At 42.0% G+C, this 14856-nt stretch overlaps 1 long non-coding RNA gene across 6 annotated transcripts; it reads left to right on the plus strand.

The window, feature by feature from the left end:
• The first annotated feature begins 3308 nt into the window (after window positions 1–3308).
• LOC117839054 (uncharacterized) lies at window positions 3309–7192 on the plus strand. 6 transcript variants are annotated; one of them, XR_004636777.2, is made up of 6 exons: window positions 3309–4030; window positions 4113–4169; window positions 4672–4889; window positions 4990–5095; window positions 5175–5276; window positions 5436–7192. It is a non-coding gene; the product is annotated as an uncharacterized lncRNA (long non-coding RNA). The 6 variants fall into 6 exon arrangements; XR_004636776.2 differs by having other exon boundaries at window positions 5445–7192; XR_004636779.2 differs by lacking the exon at window positions 5175–5276 and adding an exon at window positions 5330–5371 and having other exon boundaries at window positions 3310–4030; window positions 5445–7192.
• The last annotated feature ends 7664 nt before the right edge of the window (window positions 7193–14856 follow it).

Below are 14856 nucleotides of genomic sequence, written 5' to 3' on the forward strand. Positions count from 1 at the left end.
CACGCGACGAGGTCAAGGTCTTGCCACGGCTGCCGATGCAGCAAGAGGCACCCATGGCTGTGGGCCCGATCACCGTATCGCAAGTTTATTCGGAACGCGGCGTTCTCACGTAAAGAGGCTAGCGTCATTGTAGCGAGCTCCTCTGTTCTTTGTTTCCAACGGAAATGGCGGACAGAAGCGCTGACCTGAACAAGGGCAAGCAAGCATTCCTCCGTCGCCTGTTTTCAACACGCAAGTTTCACATGGACGACGATAGATGCATGCAGCAATCGCACGCCACTCCGCTGAGCGTAGGTTTGCACGGAGTAGGTTTTTTTTTTTTAAAAAAAGGAAAGCTTCGTAGTTACTGCACCTTTTTACTTACACTCAGTCAACTGCAGTAATAAATACCCGCAGCACTTGAAAGACCCGCTACGGGTTGACGAAGAGTTTTGAAATCAGTAGGACAGATCGAGTTGAAAAAAGTAGCGTGCCGTTAACAGTCGAGGATCAGGAAATTAAGCTTCTTGATCTCTTTTAAAATCAGCAAAGCTATGCGTAAGGAAAAAGTTAGTGGCTAAGCCTGGTACCAACGTTTGAATATATCACTTGTTCAAAAAAAAAGTTTGAATATATCATTTCTTTAAAAAACAGTTTGAATATGTCTGTTTTGCATTTTCTGATATACCATTCCGATACTTTTGTATGAGAATGTTGCGATAGTACATTTGAACGAGTACATTCAAAATGTTCAAAGGCACAGAGAAAATTAATCAGAAGTAGGAGAACTAGAAGAGAAAATAAAAGAAAAAAGGCCGGACCTCTCAGCTGTGCGACTGTTTTTTATTTTAGCATTTTGCAAAAATATAAGCTGGCTATAGGCCTTACCGCCGGTCCAGCCGGCGACAAGGGGTACACCCCTCCACACCACACTTTTAAAAAATCATAAATAATTCATATCAACTCGGATGGAGATAAACTTTATATAAAAATTGTAGATCTCGACGAGATCTACAACTTTGTAGTTAAAACTTTTTTCATTTAATGTTATATTAGTGCTCAAATAATCGACACAAGTTTTAGATTTAAAATTCAATTTTTAGATCTGAAATTTGTGTTGATTATTTCAGCAATTAAATGGCTCCAAATGAAAACAATTTGGACTACAAAGTTATAAACCTCGTTGAGAGATACAATTTTTATATAAAGATTATTTTTATCTGAGCTCATATGAATTAGTTATCATTTTTTGAAAGTGTGCTGCCCAATTTCAGATCTAAAACTTGTGTTGATTATTTGAGCATCAATATGACATCAAATGAAAAAAGTTTTAACTACAAAGTTGTAGATCTCGTCGAGATCTACAAGTTTCATATAAAGTTTATCTCCATCCGAGCTGATAAGAATTAGTTATGATTTTTTGAAAGTATGGTGCGGAGGGGTGTACCCAGCCGGCATGAAGGCCCGTCCGCCGGCCCAACCGCCGCCTGGGCGGCGATAAGGCCCCAGTTTTGCAATTTTTTTTCATCCGACTATATAAATATGCAAAATCAAAAAAAATATATAAAAATAAAAAAATTCCAGCTGTGCGCTGGGCGCCTGGGCCTCTCCCGCTAGTTGCTGCTGCGCTGGCTTAGGCTTGTTTTCAGGTTAGCAATGGGCTCTCCGGACTCCGATCTCAACGGAGGCCGCACCACCATATCTCTCCAGCTAAAAAAAAAGCGACGAAACTTCGCAGTACCGTGCTTTCGGTCCGCCCCCACTACTCCCACCGTTTTTTTCCGTCCCCTCCCCGCGTTTTTTTCCCTCCCGTCCATCCTCCCTCCTCACGGGGAAAACTTTTCATGGGAACAGTTCCCAAATCCTTCTCCGCGAGGACCCGTCCCAGATGGTTGCCGCGTGGCCACAGAATGGACCCCGCCTAGCTCTCAGCTTGACGACTCGACTTCATCGCACAGGGATGGACGCGGCTCGCTCGGCCAGACTCGAGAGCCGCTCGCATCTTGTCGGTCGGAGGCAACACTGCCGCCTTGGTTCGCTGGAGTCGCCTCACCTATTGGCGCGTTTCCCTCGTTCGGCCACGCCAAGCTCCACCTCCACATCCCTGCTCCTTCGTCGCCGTCGTGTTCATTGTCCTCCGCCATCTCCGAAGCCGTCGTGATCCGCCATAGATACCACCTGCCCCCTCGTATAGTCGTATGGCCGTGTCAAGAGACACCTCCACTTCCCTCCTCTCGTCCGGCACCGTACCCTCGTCACCACATCAAGATTCAAGAGGTACATAAGGTTGAGCAATTTGTTAGGTTCTCCAACTATTCAATCCCTATTCTTGCCATTCAATTCAGTTAACTCAGTACAATCTGTCAGTTAACTCCATGTAGCATTTTTGTCATTTGCCTATAAATGCTCCTCCCTGTTAAAAGGGATGTACTTGGACATGTTCTGTATCGAATCATTGAACTGGTAAATCCTAGAGTAGATAATAGTAGTCTTGCCGTTCGTTTTTCCCCTCTTTGCTTTGTTCATGACACAATTGATGTTATCTTGAGTTGATGCAGACCAGAGACAGGTCGATGAGTAAACTGTGCACACACGGGTTGATTAGCAACTGCTGCTTATGTTTTCTTGGGATTGAAAGGTAGGGCTATTGCATGTGCAATTGCATGCTTATGCTTTCTTAGGTTTGGAAGGCAGGACTATTGTTGGATGTAGGTTATGGATTTTCCTTTATAGTTGATTTTGCAAATGGCATTTATATTGTTGCATATCGATCAAGTACGTACTATTTTATGAGCATTGCTTGAGCTTTTATCTTAGAGCAGGATTTGATTCGTTGCATATCGATAATGATGACCACAGAAAAGAATGAGACACCCTACCTGTGTAGTCTCTAGTATGCTCCCATCGTGTGCAAGGGCAGGCACAAACAGCTGCGTAGGCAACGAGTGGAGATCCCTGTACGTCTTTCTCCTGACTCCTGCCATGGCGACTGCTACGGCTGCGACGTGAAGAGGCTTGTGATTTTTTTTAAAAGCTGAAGAGGTTTGTGCTGCCATGGCATCTGCCCTTCCTCATCACGATCTATAATCGCACGAAGGTGATGTTTGGCTTCGGACCGCATGGGGTGAGAAGGGGCTCCAGATGTTTGGAGCCAGATGAAATTCCACTTGTGAGTGATTGCTGAGCTGAGCACGTGGGCCAAGTGAGCCAGCGCGAGCTTCGTGGGCGCGAGGCGCGAGCGTCGGATCCATTCCGTGGCCACGTGGCAACTATCGGAAGGGGATCCTCACGGAGGAGGATTTGGGACCGTCCCCTTTCTCGCTCTTTTTTTTTCTCGAGCCGCCGCCGCCGCCCCTCCTCCATAGCCATGCCCGCGCCGCACCCGTCCCCCGTCCTCTCCGCGCCCGGCGGCCGGCGAGTCTAGGGCACGGGCTCCGGCGACCTACCACCACTACCACCACCTCCTCCTCCGGTTGCCTCCGGCCTCGCCTTCCCCCTTTCCCTCCCTCCTCCCGGCTGGAGGCTCCCTGACGGTCTGTCCCCACGTGGTGCGACAACTCATTGCCGGAGGCCATGGCGGCGGCGGAGGTGTACTCCCCCACCGCGGCGGCGGCGGCGGCGCAGCAGCAGCAGCGGGGGAAGGCGGGCGGTGGCGGGGTGGATCGGCTTCCTCATCCAGGTCCTGCTCCAGATGCTCCGGGGCACCCCGTCCCGCGCCCAGCTCATGGGCTTCGTCGGCTTCCGCTACCCCTCCTCTCCGGGCCCGCGGCCTCCCTCTCCAGTCGCCGCGCTCGTCGGACAAGCCCTCGCCGGGCCACCCTGCCCCGTCGCCGTGCTCAGTGGAGAAGCCCTACCTCCTCCGCCTGATCCTGCCTGCTTCCCCGGCCTTCTCGTGCTGCCGCCGCCGCCTCCTTCCGCAGGCGGCGTCTTGGCCTCACCCACCCCAACCTTCCTCGACCCCATCATCCACGCGAGGAAGCAAACCCATCCTCCTTCGTATTCTCTGGTTCATCAGCGCCAAACAAGAGCATATCGTCCGGACGTCTTCAAGGTATGTGAAGTAAAGTTCAATTCAATACCAGTTGTAGATGCTACAGTGAGGATGTAGGAGATCCTAATTTCTGAAATTACAGTCTTGGACCTCAACAATGCATTGGTCGAATCTCACAGCCATACCTAGGAAACTCAAGGTGAGGTGATCCTGTAACCTTCCAGCACGCAATGATTTAAGCTAAGGTCCTGATTTTCTTTTTGGAAAATTGACTGCACCTGCACCTTTGCCTCTATCAATCTTGTGTGCTGAAGATCCTTATGGTGGCATGACTAAATTTCTTTTGGTTAGCTTTGTATGCTTGAGATAAACGGTGTTACTGTTCAAGTTAGTTTAAATAATTCGTATTCTAATCTTCAAAATTTCAACATCTAACACTGGATTTTTAGTTTGATCTGCTTCTTGTATGTCACAATCACGTTGTATTATGATATATGTTATTTCGATTCCCATGTATTAAAAATATCATTTTCAAAAACTCTGCTTTGAAATGTTCCTGACATCAAAACACTTCCTTATAATATTAGTTTTTATGCATTTACAAATGATAAAAATGGATCTAGAAAGCAACAAATTGCAATGCACATTGGTGTTGGAATTGGCCATCTAACAGTGTTTAATAATTCTTTAAAATTATCCAGGAAAATTGCTTGCTGTTGCACCACCCACACCAAATGATATGACATGCAGCCACAAGATTATCCAAATCAGTTCTTTAAGTGACATGCAGCCAAACCCCCACCGAATGATATGACAGTGAAGCAAGTTGCTGACAAATTGGCAAAAGTTTTGTTGCCAAAAATGGGAGACAGTTTGAGAATATCACACGGCAGAGGAATCCTGGAGATACACCATTCAAGTACGACTGCACTACTTATTTTTCTCATAAACTCTGTTTTACTTTTAAATTAGAATCTGACCTTAATAAATTATTGATATAAATCTTGGGTTATTTGCAGATTTCTATTTGACAAACACTGTCCAGACTACAAGTATTACGAGTTTCAGCTTGCTGAAGAGGAAAAGGCTCTTGGTCGATCAAATGATGCTAAGCATCAAAAAATGGTTTGTGGCACAATTTTTTTATTTTGTATATTTAAAAGTTCTATAAAAGTCTTGATGCTATATACTCTTGTCAATGTAGCACTGCAAGCTTCAAAGCACCAAGTGGTCCGTATAGAAGCTCATTTGAACAAAAGTCTTAACTATCAGACAACTGCATTAGCTTTGTATGGGGCATATGAGGGTAATTTGATTTGTTGTGCAAACTTTAAAACATAATTTTTTTTATTTATATAGGTCTTCAACGGTATTAACTCAACCAAATTTTGGATATGAAATGTATGACCTTTATTTCAGAATGGTCCATTTATTATCTGTTTTCTATTTTGTTAATTCATTTCAGAACCTGTAGGTTCCACTCTTCCGCCTTTGCTGCTGCAAGAGTGTATGGTGTGCCTTCAATTGCGATCTCGTTCAATTGGTGAGCATGCCTTGGACTGGGAGATGTTCAGGCGTTGGCATGATGGCTGTTCCATTGCATTTAATGAGCGGCTGAGCAGAGAAGATCGAGCCATGGAAGATGGTTTACCAGGCTTGGCAAATATATGGTTTGAGAGAGCACTTCAAACATTTTCATTACGTAATATCATAACACACTTGCTTTTGTCCTAATAGTTATTTGTGAGCTACCATGGTCATGGCAACAGTATTTGTGCTTGAAGGAGTAGCAGAATTTATTCATGTAGTCAAGATGATGAGCCTGATCAGAAGCAACATTTAATGAAGCAACTGCATAACTACTGTTTGAACTCAGTTTTCTAAAAATCAGAAATGCCATTTCTTTTTCTTTATTTTTTCTTCATAATAAACAGCTTGGAATGTGTTTAAGCTCTTACTTTAGTTTTCTTAGGTTCTTTCTCTATATAAATGTCAGCCAACATTTACAGGCACCAATGCTTTGTCGAGGTACACTGAAAAAAAGAATCATCTGACTGTTACATAATGTGGTCTGTAACTACATGGGTAGAGACCCCATTTGTTTCTTGTAATATTGCCTGCATAAATAAACTGACACTCAAGTTGCATGGGGAACATCTAATGGCGATAATTGCATATTCTGAAGCTTCCTTGTTCTATCTGAACTCTAAATCCTGGCTATTGCGCCATGCAGTATAAAGCATGGAATGGATAGTTGGATGCAGAAAGAGCCACCATCAGAACAAAAGCCATGAGGATGTCAGTCAGATTAACCAAGGACTCATTGGCCTACTAGGAGCTAAATAGCTTATCAAATGCATGTAGCCAACTGTGGGAGCTCGATATGAACTGTCTCCTTCCTGCTAAGGACTACATAATTGGTTGTGAGGGGGAAGTAACTTTATCAGAAGGGTGATATGACGCATGTTAGTTTGTTGAGCTGGCTAGGCGATGATGTGCTAAGAAAACCCACTATGACATAAGTAAACAACATTGCAACACTAGCTTATATGAACTTATCTAGGTCATGTATTTTAACTTCTAGATTGCTTAGATAAATAAATAGAATGATGCTTTAGGACAGATATAGTCAAGTACTTGTACTTAGAAGACAATGTCTTTTATTGCAGGATGACTAACCAAATGGCAGGATATAATTTTGGTTCTTCATACGCTTTTCCTGCGTGAATTCATACCTGAGTTCAGTCACTTGCTTTTCCCATATAGTTAGTCACAACTCACACTGTGATACATAGTTGAACAGTCCTTTTCCTAATTCTCTGTTTTACATCTTCAAATTGATACAGGTTAGCAAAGTTGTGCAGGCTGGCCTCACGGCATGAGCACAAGAGGTATTGAGGCAATCTTTTTCAAGTCCTGCACTGGTGTGATGCTAAGAGCCGAGCACAAAGGATATACATGTGATGGATGATGTTTCCCTCAATAATAAGGAGAGGGTATTTAGTTCCTTTTCTTCCTGCATATAATATTAGATAGAGAATAGTGGATCATATATATCTTCAGTATATCACATGAATCTCCTTGCATGAGATTTTACTTAGCTCTATGGTAGTTCAAATTTTTGTATAATCGGAAATATTGTGGAAGCTTACTTGAGTTTTTCCTTGCAAATACTATTTTGGACCCTTTTAGCTCTATGGCAGCCAAATGGGCATTCAGCTACTTTTGATGTGGGGTATATTACGAGGGTTCATATGCAGGGTCCAATAGTGGCTTAGATTGATCAAAGGTGTCTCTTCTACCGAAGCACATATATATTTTTATAAAACTTCATTTTAGACTAAGTGTATACCTTCGTTGCTACATTATTATTGTCATATTATTGTCACGTTGAATGCTATATATATTGCAATATAAATTTTTTGTTGCCCGTATCAACGCACAGGTACGATCCTAGTTGAACTATAAAACCTCACTGTAGTTGAAGAAAAATCTATGCAAATAAAATGATCATAATGATTTTGGTGATTAATGATAACATAGCTATTATTATTAATGTGTTTGCAAGATGTATCTTTGTAGGTGTTTTATAGGTTCAAAGGATAAATTCCAAAGTCATCAAAATGAGAAGCAAAAAAAAGACCTATAAGAATTTTATGACATTCAAATGATCATAAAAATCCAAAAATGGTAATGAAGTTGGGACAAAAATACGTGAAGAATTGAAGCGAATCCTGCTAAAAATAGTGCACCGACGTAATCAATGATTCATACGACGATGGTAGGGAAGGTCACCGAAACAGTCGGTGACAATAGGAATAGCAGCAGGGTCAAGACAGGGCGAACACTATGACCACTTACTCATTTGGTGTGAATAATGAGCTTCACTGAATCAGCCTGTGAGGATCGGCTCGGTGACCACTTACTCATTTGGTGTGAACAATGAGCTTCACCGAATCAGCTTGTAAGGATCTGCTCGGCTTGCTATCAGCTTAAATTTGGCTCTAGAAGTTTTGAAGTTTATTTGTGGCCTCATCGCAATGACCCAAGCAGTGAATCCAAAAATGGTAATGAAGTTGGGACAAAAACACATGAAGAATTGAAGCGAATCCTGCTAAAAATAGTGCACCGACGTAATCAATGATTCATACGACGATGACAGAGAAGGTCACCGAAACAGTCGGTGACCATAGGAATAGCAGCAGGGTCAAGACAGGTGCGAGCACTATGACCACTGAGTCATTTGGTGTGAACAATGAGCTTCACCGAATCAACCTGTGAGGATCGGCTCGGTGACCACTTACTCATTTGGTGTGAACAATGAGCTTCACCGAATCAGCTTGTGAGGATCTGCTCGGCTTGCGATCAGCTCAAATTCGGCTCTGTAAGTTTTGAAGTTTATTTGTGGCCTCATCGATCTATACGGTGGGAACAATGACCAGAGCAGTGAATCAGTCGGTGAAGGAAGGCAGGTGAAGACCATGGCTCAAGGGTCATCGACTTATTCAGTGATGCCCTAAACATGTCATTGAATTAGTCGGTGTTACATGTGGGGCTTGAGCGGTAGCAGCTCAACGGCTACCTGGAAGTATATCATCGACCCATTTGGTGGTGCACAGCTAGTGGCTCTGAATGACTCGGCGTCACAAGTTTGGTGACTGTTGGAGCAATGGCTAATTTCTTATCTTGGGGCTATTCATACCCATTGCTCGGCCATTTCATGCGTGTTAGAGCTTGGAGAAGCTCTAGGCTTGTATTCCACATATATGCAAGTGCTATATCCACCAAAGTGCTCAAGAGAAAATTAAGACTATTAGCATTAGGCTTAGGTCTTGATTAGTGCTAGTTTAGATCTATTAGCCCATTGCTTTAGGGATTAGCCATAGCATAGGTCAACTAAGTTATACAAGGTATATACGCACACAGAGTATGTACTGAAGCATGGTCTCAAGGCATACATGAGAGTATATAAACCTATACTACAATAGCAAGGGTATACGACTAGCATACGAGTGTATAAGCTTGGCACATCAACACAACAAGGATATATATATCTAACTCATGCATATAAGAACCAAACACAACACTATATAAAGAAGATGAATATTTTGAATAGAATAAAGTAACCTAGGAATGTAAGATACAAGAGCCATACCCTAGACTCCAAGAAGACCTGGAACCTTGAAGTAGAGCTACTCTAGCCTAACTCCACTAACTTGGAAACTAAGAGGGAGAGAGTGATTCAACTTGTGATGTGTGTAAGAATGGAGGGATGCCTCTGTAAGGCTCCAAGAGACGGTTCTGCCAGAGAATCTTTGGGGAATATCCCATAACCGATGTAGGGACCCCATCAACCGTCGCCACGTGGAAGCTGGAGACAAGAGGAGGCAACGGTAGTTCGGCCGAACCATGGGTTCGGCCAACCCCCTGTGGGCCCACCTCGCAACCGCCTTTCTCCGGGTGACTGCCTGGTGGGTCCCAATGGCGGTTGTGTGTGTTATCCGGTGGATTGAGGCGGTTGTGGTAGTTTGTGGGCTCTTCAATCCATGTGATGCAAATGTGGAAACCTCCCATTGGTTAGAAGTGTGTTTCTTTGCTCCATAGAGTGTGCTTTGTCCATCCTTTTGTGTTATTTTACCTGCAACCAAATAATCTCCAAGGACAAGTGGAACTATATTATTCGAAATCAAATATGCATGTAAGAAATGCCAATCCTCCTTTATTCTTGAGTATATTAACGGTCATATTTGGTACTTAATGACCGTCAACAAAGAGTAGTGAGGAGCATCCGGGAGAGGTATGGAGATCCACTTGCGCATGGGGAAGACCCGTCGGCTATAGTACGGAGTTACTTGACTGGGGATCTTATGCCCTTGTGCGGGTAATCAGTCAACCTCCCTACTCTTGGTTTGGTGGGGTATCCCTTGAGAGGGGCTCCAACAACGAGAACTAGTAGAAAGTTTTGCTTTCCGATACCTCGGTAAAAATCGTCGTGTCGTTGTACCGGGAGTTTACCTTCTCTACCTTCTTTACCTTCCGTATTTCTTATTACACTTACATTCTACGTTTACCTTTTCTAGAACTGCCATGTGTAGTTTATAGGATTGGAACCTAGGGTGCAAAACTTTTTTACGGTAGAGATAACAACACATAGAAAAACTTACTGCACATCTAGATAGAATTTGGAATAAGTTTCTAAATATGTTTGGAGCCTTAGCTTTTATAACACCCAATTTACCCCCCTCTTAGGGTGTCACGGTCCTTCAACCTTGTGGGAAAACAAATCAAGACACGGATCGGGTGGCAGCATATTCGATTACAGATGATATCTCCAAAATACTCCCCTTCCCTGAAATAAAAAGTATCTAAGCGTCCAAAATCTACCTCAAATATAACACATTGTAGGCATATTTGGATGATCATTTAATTCTAGGAATAAGGGTGGTTGATTGGTGGATTACTTTCCTTTTTATCTGTAACTGTCGTTAAAAAGAGACAAACCACGATATATAACTTAGGGGGTACATGGATCTTTCGACACTTCTACTTCCCAAATCTATCAGGACGGAGGGAGTACCCAGTATTAATTCATTCCGGGCTAGAGGCGACGCGCTGCTTGCGTGAGAAGGCGTCGACACAGTCCTCGATGTCGTAGGCCATTTCTCTCACCTCGCGCGCCTATGCCTGCACCTGGATGTTGACGGGGCCCTCCATGGCCGCCACCTTACGGAGCAGCGCGTGCATAGCGGCGAGCTCGGACCGGAGGAAGCCCACCTTGCGGGGCAAGCCCTTGATGCGGGAGCGCTTGGCGGCCAGCAGCTGGAGCTTCTCCAGCACGACGCCTAGGAATCCCTCGGCGACGCTTACTGCCACTTCCATCCCTCCCGCCGGGCACTCGGTCTTTCTCTCGCCCCTCGTCCCCTCCTCTAGTCCTCTGCTTCTGTCTTCTCTGCTTTGCAGAAGGTTGCAATGCTCTGCTTCTCTCCCTCTCCCTCCCTCTCTCCTGCCTGGCTCTTGTGGTATGCGGTGTTCCGTGAAAGAGTGTTAATTTGCCTCAAGATACTAAGGCCTTGTTTAGTTGGCCAAATTGGGAGATGCAAAATTACTGTGCCAGCACTGTAGCATACTGTAGCGTTTCGTTTGTATTTGTGAATTATTGTTCAAATATTGACTAATTAGGCTCAAAAGATTCGTCTCGCAAAGTATAACAAAATTGTGCAATTAGTTTTTAATTTTATCTACATTTAGTACTTCATACATGTACCACAAGTTTGATGTGATGGGAAATCTTCTTTTTGCATAGTGTCAAAGTTGGGAATTGGGAGGTAACTAAACATGGCCTAAATTAATTAATGTGTTCTCCCTCACAGTGTATGTCTTCTACTTCCACGTTCCTAATTACTAATATATACTTTAGTTTTATCATAAATTAAACTTCTTAAAATTTAATTAACTTTATAGAAAAGCGTGGGCGCTTGGTCTTTCTCTTGCCCCTCCTCTGCTTCTGTGTTCTCCTCTGCTTTGCAAAAGGTTGCAAACTTGCAATGCTCTGCTTCTCTCTCTTCCCTGACGGGCTCATTTGACATGCGGTGTACCGTGATCTTGTCCGTGAAAGAGGCGGTTAATTTCCCCCAAGCCACTTAATTAGGATGTGTTTGGATCCTTGGGCTAAAGTTTAGCCCTTGTCACATACGAATGTTCGGATGCTAATTAGAAGGACTAAACATGAGCTAATTATAAAACTAATTGTAGAAACCTGGGCTAATTCGCGAGACGAATCTATTAAGCCTAATTAATCCATTATTAGCAAATGGTTATTGTAGCACCACATTGCCAAATCATGAACTAATTAAGCTTAATAGATTCGTCTCGCAAATTAGCCTCCATCTGTGTAATTCGTTTTGTAATTAGCTTATATTTATTACTCTTAATTAGTATCAAACATCCCACGTGCCCCTGGTATCCAAACATGACCTTAGTTTATGTGTTCTCCCTCACAATGTATGTCTTCTACTTCCACGATGCAAATTATAATATACTTTAGTTTTACCATAAATTAAACTTCTTAAAATTTAATCAAGTTTATAGAAAAAAATCATCACACTTACTCTCTCGGTCCAAATTACAATTCACTTTAGGTTCGTCCTAAATCACATAAATCTAACTTGATCAAATTTGAAAAATAGTATAATAATGTCTAAAATACCAAATTAGTTTCATTGAAGCTATCCTGGAATATATTTTGATAATAAATTTCTGGGTATGATAAATGTGATTATATTTTTTATAAGATTGGTTAAAGTTAGGTAGGTAAGTTTGATTTAGAACAAACTCAGAGTAAATAGTAATTTGGGACAAAGGAAGTACAACATAAATTAGTTTAATCGATTCATCATGAAATACATCTTGAATATATTTATTTGTTATTTTAGATTCCTTATATGTTTCTATAAATTTTATTAAAGTTACATAAGTTTGATTTAGGACGACGCAAAGTGAACTATGATTTAGAACGAAGAGAGTAGTCAACTTATTATTACTAACCATACAATGGTATTTTCTATAAAAAAATATTCAACAAAATGTACAGAAAATTCCAGGAGGAAGTTACGAGAATTTATAAGCCTGGCGCTTTAAGAAAGCAAACAATTCCAAATGGAATTACTTTGAATATGGAGTTCTTGGTAAAAAAACCTTCGCCAATTTTGAATTACCAAAGCAAGAGCTTTATTTAAGAGTAGAAGCTCCAAAAGGTAAATTAGGAATTTATCTAGTAGGAGATGATAGTTAAGATATTTAATGCAATGAAAATGAAAGCATGACTCCCCATTGGGATATGTACATAAGAGGAACCATAGATAATAATGCTGTTTGAACCTGGAATTTTCCTGTATATATACAGATCAGGGAACATTTGTCCTATTTCATTATGCCATTAAAAATAAGCATAATTTTGCAAAACAGACTTGGAGAGGGGTGCTGGCGACAGCGAGCGAGGGAAGAGGAGAGTGGGTAAGTTGGTAGTGAGCGAGGGAAGAGGAGAGTGGGTAAGTTGGAAGTGGAAAGAGAAAGACGGTTGGTGAGTGGCCATTCTTGCCATCAAAGCAAACTAATCATTTATCCACATGATCAAAACCAGTTTTGGTTAGTGTCAAAGGTAAAAAATAAGCTGGTATTGAAAACCTATGGTGTTAAGTAAATAATTTTATACTTCACGGGATTATGTGAACTTTAGCCATACTTGAGGGGTTCCTTTTACTTATATTCAGCCAATATCACTTGGAAGACGCACTACAGGTTGGCAAAAGATTGTTTTGGAATCAGTAGGACAGATCGAGTTGACAAACTAGCGTGCCATAGTAATCAGTTAAGAATAAGAAACTAAGCTTCTTAATCATTTGAATCAGCAAATTTATGGATACGCATTGGTAAGAGAAAGTGGCTAAGCATGGTGCCAACAGTTTGAATATGTAAGAAATAGGGCTCGATTAGGTCATATATTGCGATTTTAGTGACTAAATGATAATATAGTTATTGGGACTATGTGCCAAGTGTAGCCTTATAGGTTGTATGTGTCCCAAGGATGGAATCAAATCAAGCGATTCAAGCCATGGTAAAATGAATTCTATGATATCTAATTCATAGTTAAAATGCAGAGAATAATTTTAGAGTATCCAAATAATGGCATTCTAGAGCATACAACTAACTATACTCAAATTAAGAAAATATACTTCACTGGAAAATCCGTTGGAGCATCGCATGAAGCGTCAGAGCAATGAACAGTGCCACAATAGAAGAAGTTCGAGCACTAGATTATGCGACTGTCTTATTTTTACATGCGTTGGAGGTTTGCTCCTAGACATGCACTGGAGTTCATGAAGCACCGGAATATCTGATGTTGTTACATTAGAGGCATCAGATAAAGTAGAGTCAACATGGGGCAAACCCTAAGCCACCAAAAGATCCGATGGCTCATAGATGAAGGCGTAAGAGTTTTAGACAAGCCCCAGTATTTCATACAGAGATGAAGAATTTGGCGATGCTTGAAAGAGAAGAAGAGACACCAGAAGATACGACAATGTGTTGGACAAAACGTTGGATGAATTGGTTCGGAGCCTCCAATGGTTGTGGCAAAATAGGATGCACTGGATGGTTCGATATCTACCTAAAGTGTGACCATCAGATCATCGAATACTCACTTGCATTTACTAGTCATTGTAGTAACAACTCTTTTGAATTGTTGGTCTATTTATAACCCCTCTACTCATTTATTTGGAGTTGCTGGAGTGTTCTAAAGTCTATTGAGTGAAAGACACGTCAAGAACGTATCCAAACAGCCAAAATGCTAAAGTGATCAACCATAGATGCATACGTAGATAGTATGCAATTAGTGGAAGTCATAGGTTTAGATTTATATATCGGTCCATTCCAATACTTTGTATGAGAATTAGTGTAGCCACATATATAGAACATTTGAACGAGTAAATTAAAAAAAAATCAACGACAAAGAGAAATTAATCAGAAATCAGGAGTACTCAAATAATAAGAAAAGAAAAGGCCGGACCTCTATGCTGCTGTTGGGCTGGCTTAATTAGGCTTCTGAAATTCAGGTGCAGAAGGCTGTCCGATGTCAATAAAGTATAGTTTTTCATAAGGCCGCGCCACCATGTTGAACCATACTATAAACCTTGCTGCAGCTGAAGTAAACCTTGTGGAAAAACAAATCAAAGATGCATGGATCGGGAGACAACACATTGGAGTGTGGGTATTGTCTCCAAAATAGCCGTTGTGTTTTACCTTTCTAGTTTGTACAAGAATCTACTTCTTTCCCGACAGTTCCAACAGTATCAGCACCATTAGTATTAACTAGTCCATCAATCCGTGCT

The sequence above is a fragment of the Setaria viridis genome, chromosome 9, assembly GCF_005286985.2.
Source record: "Setaria viridis chromosome 9, Setaria_viridis_v4.0, whole genome shotgun sequence".
NCBI lineage: Eukaryota > Viridiplantae > Streptophyta > Magnoliopsida > Poales > Poaceae > Setaria > Setaria viridis.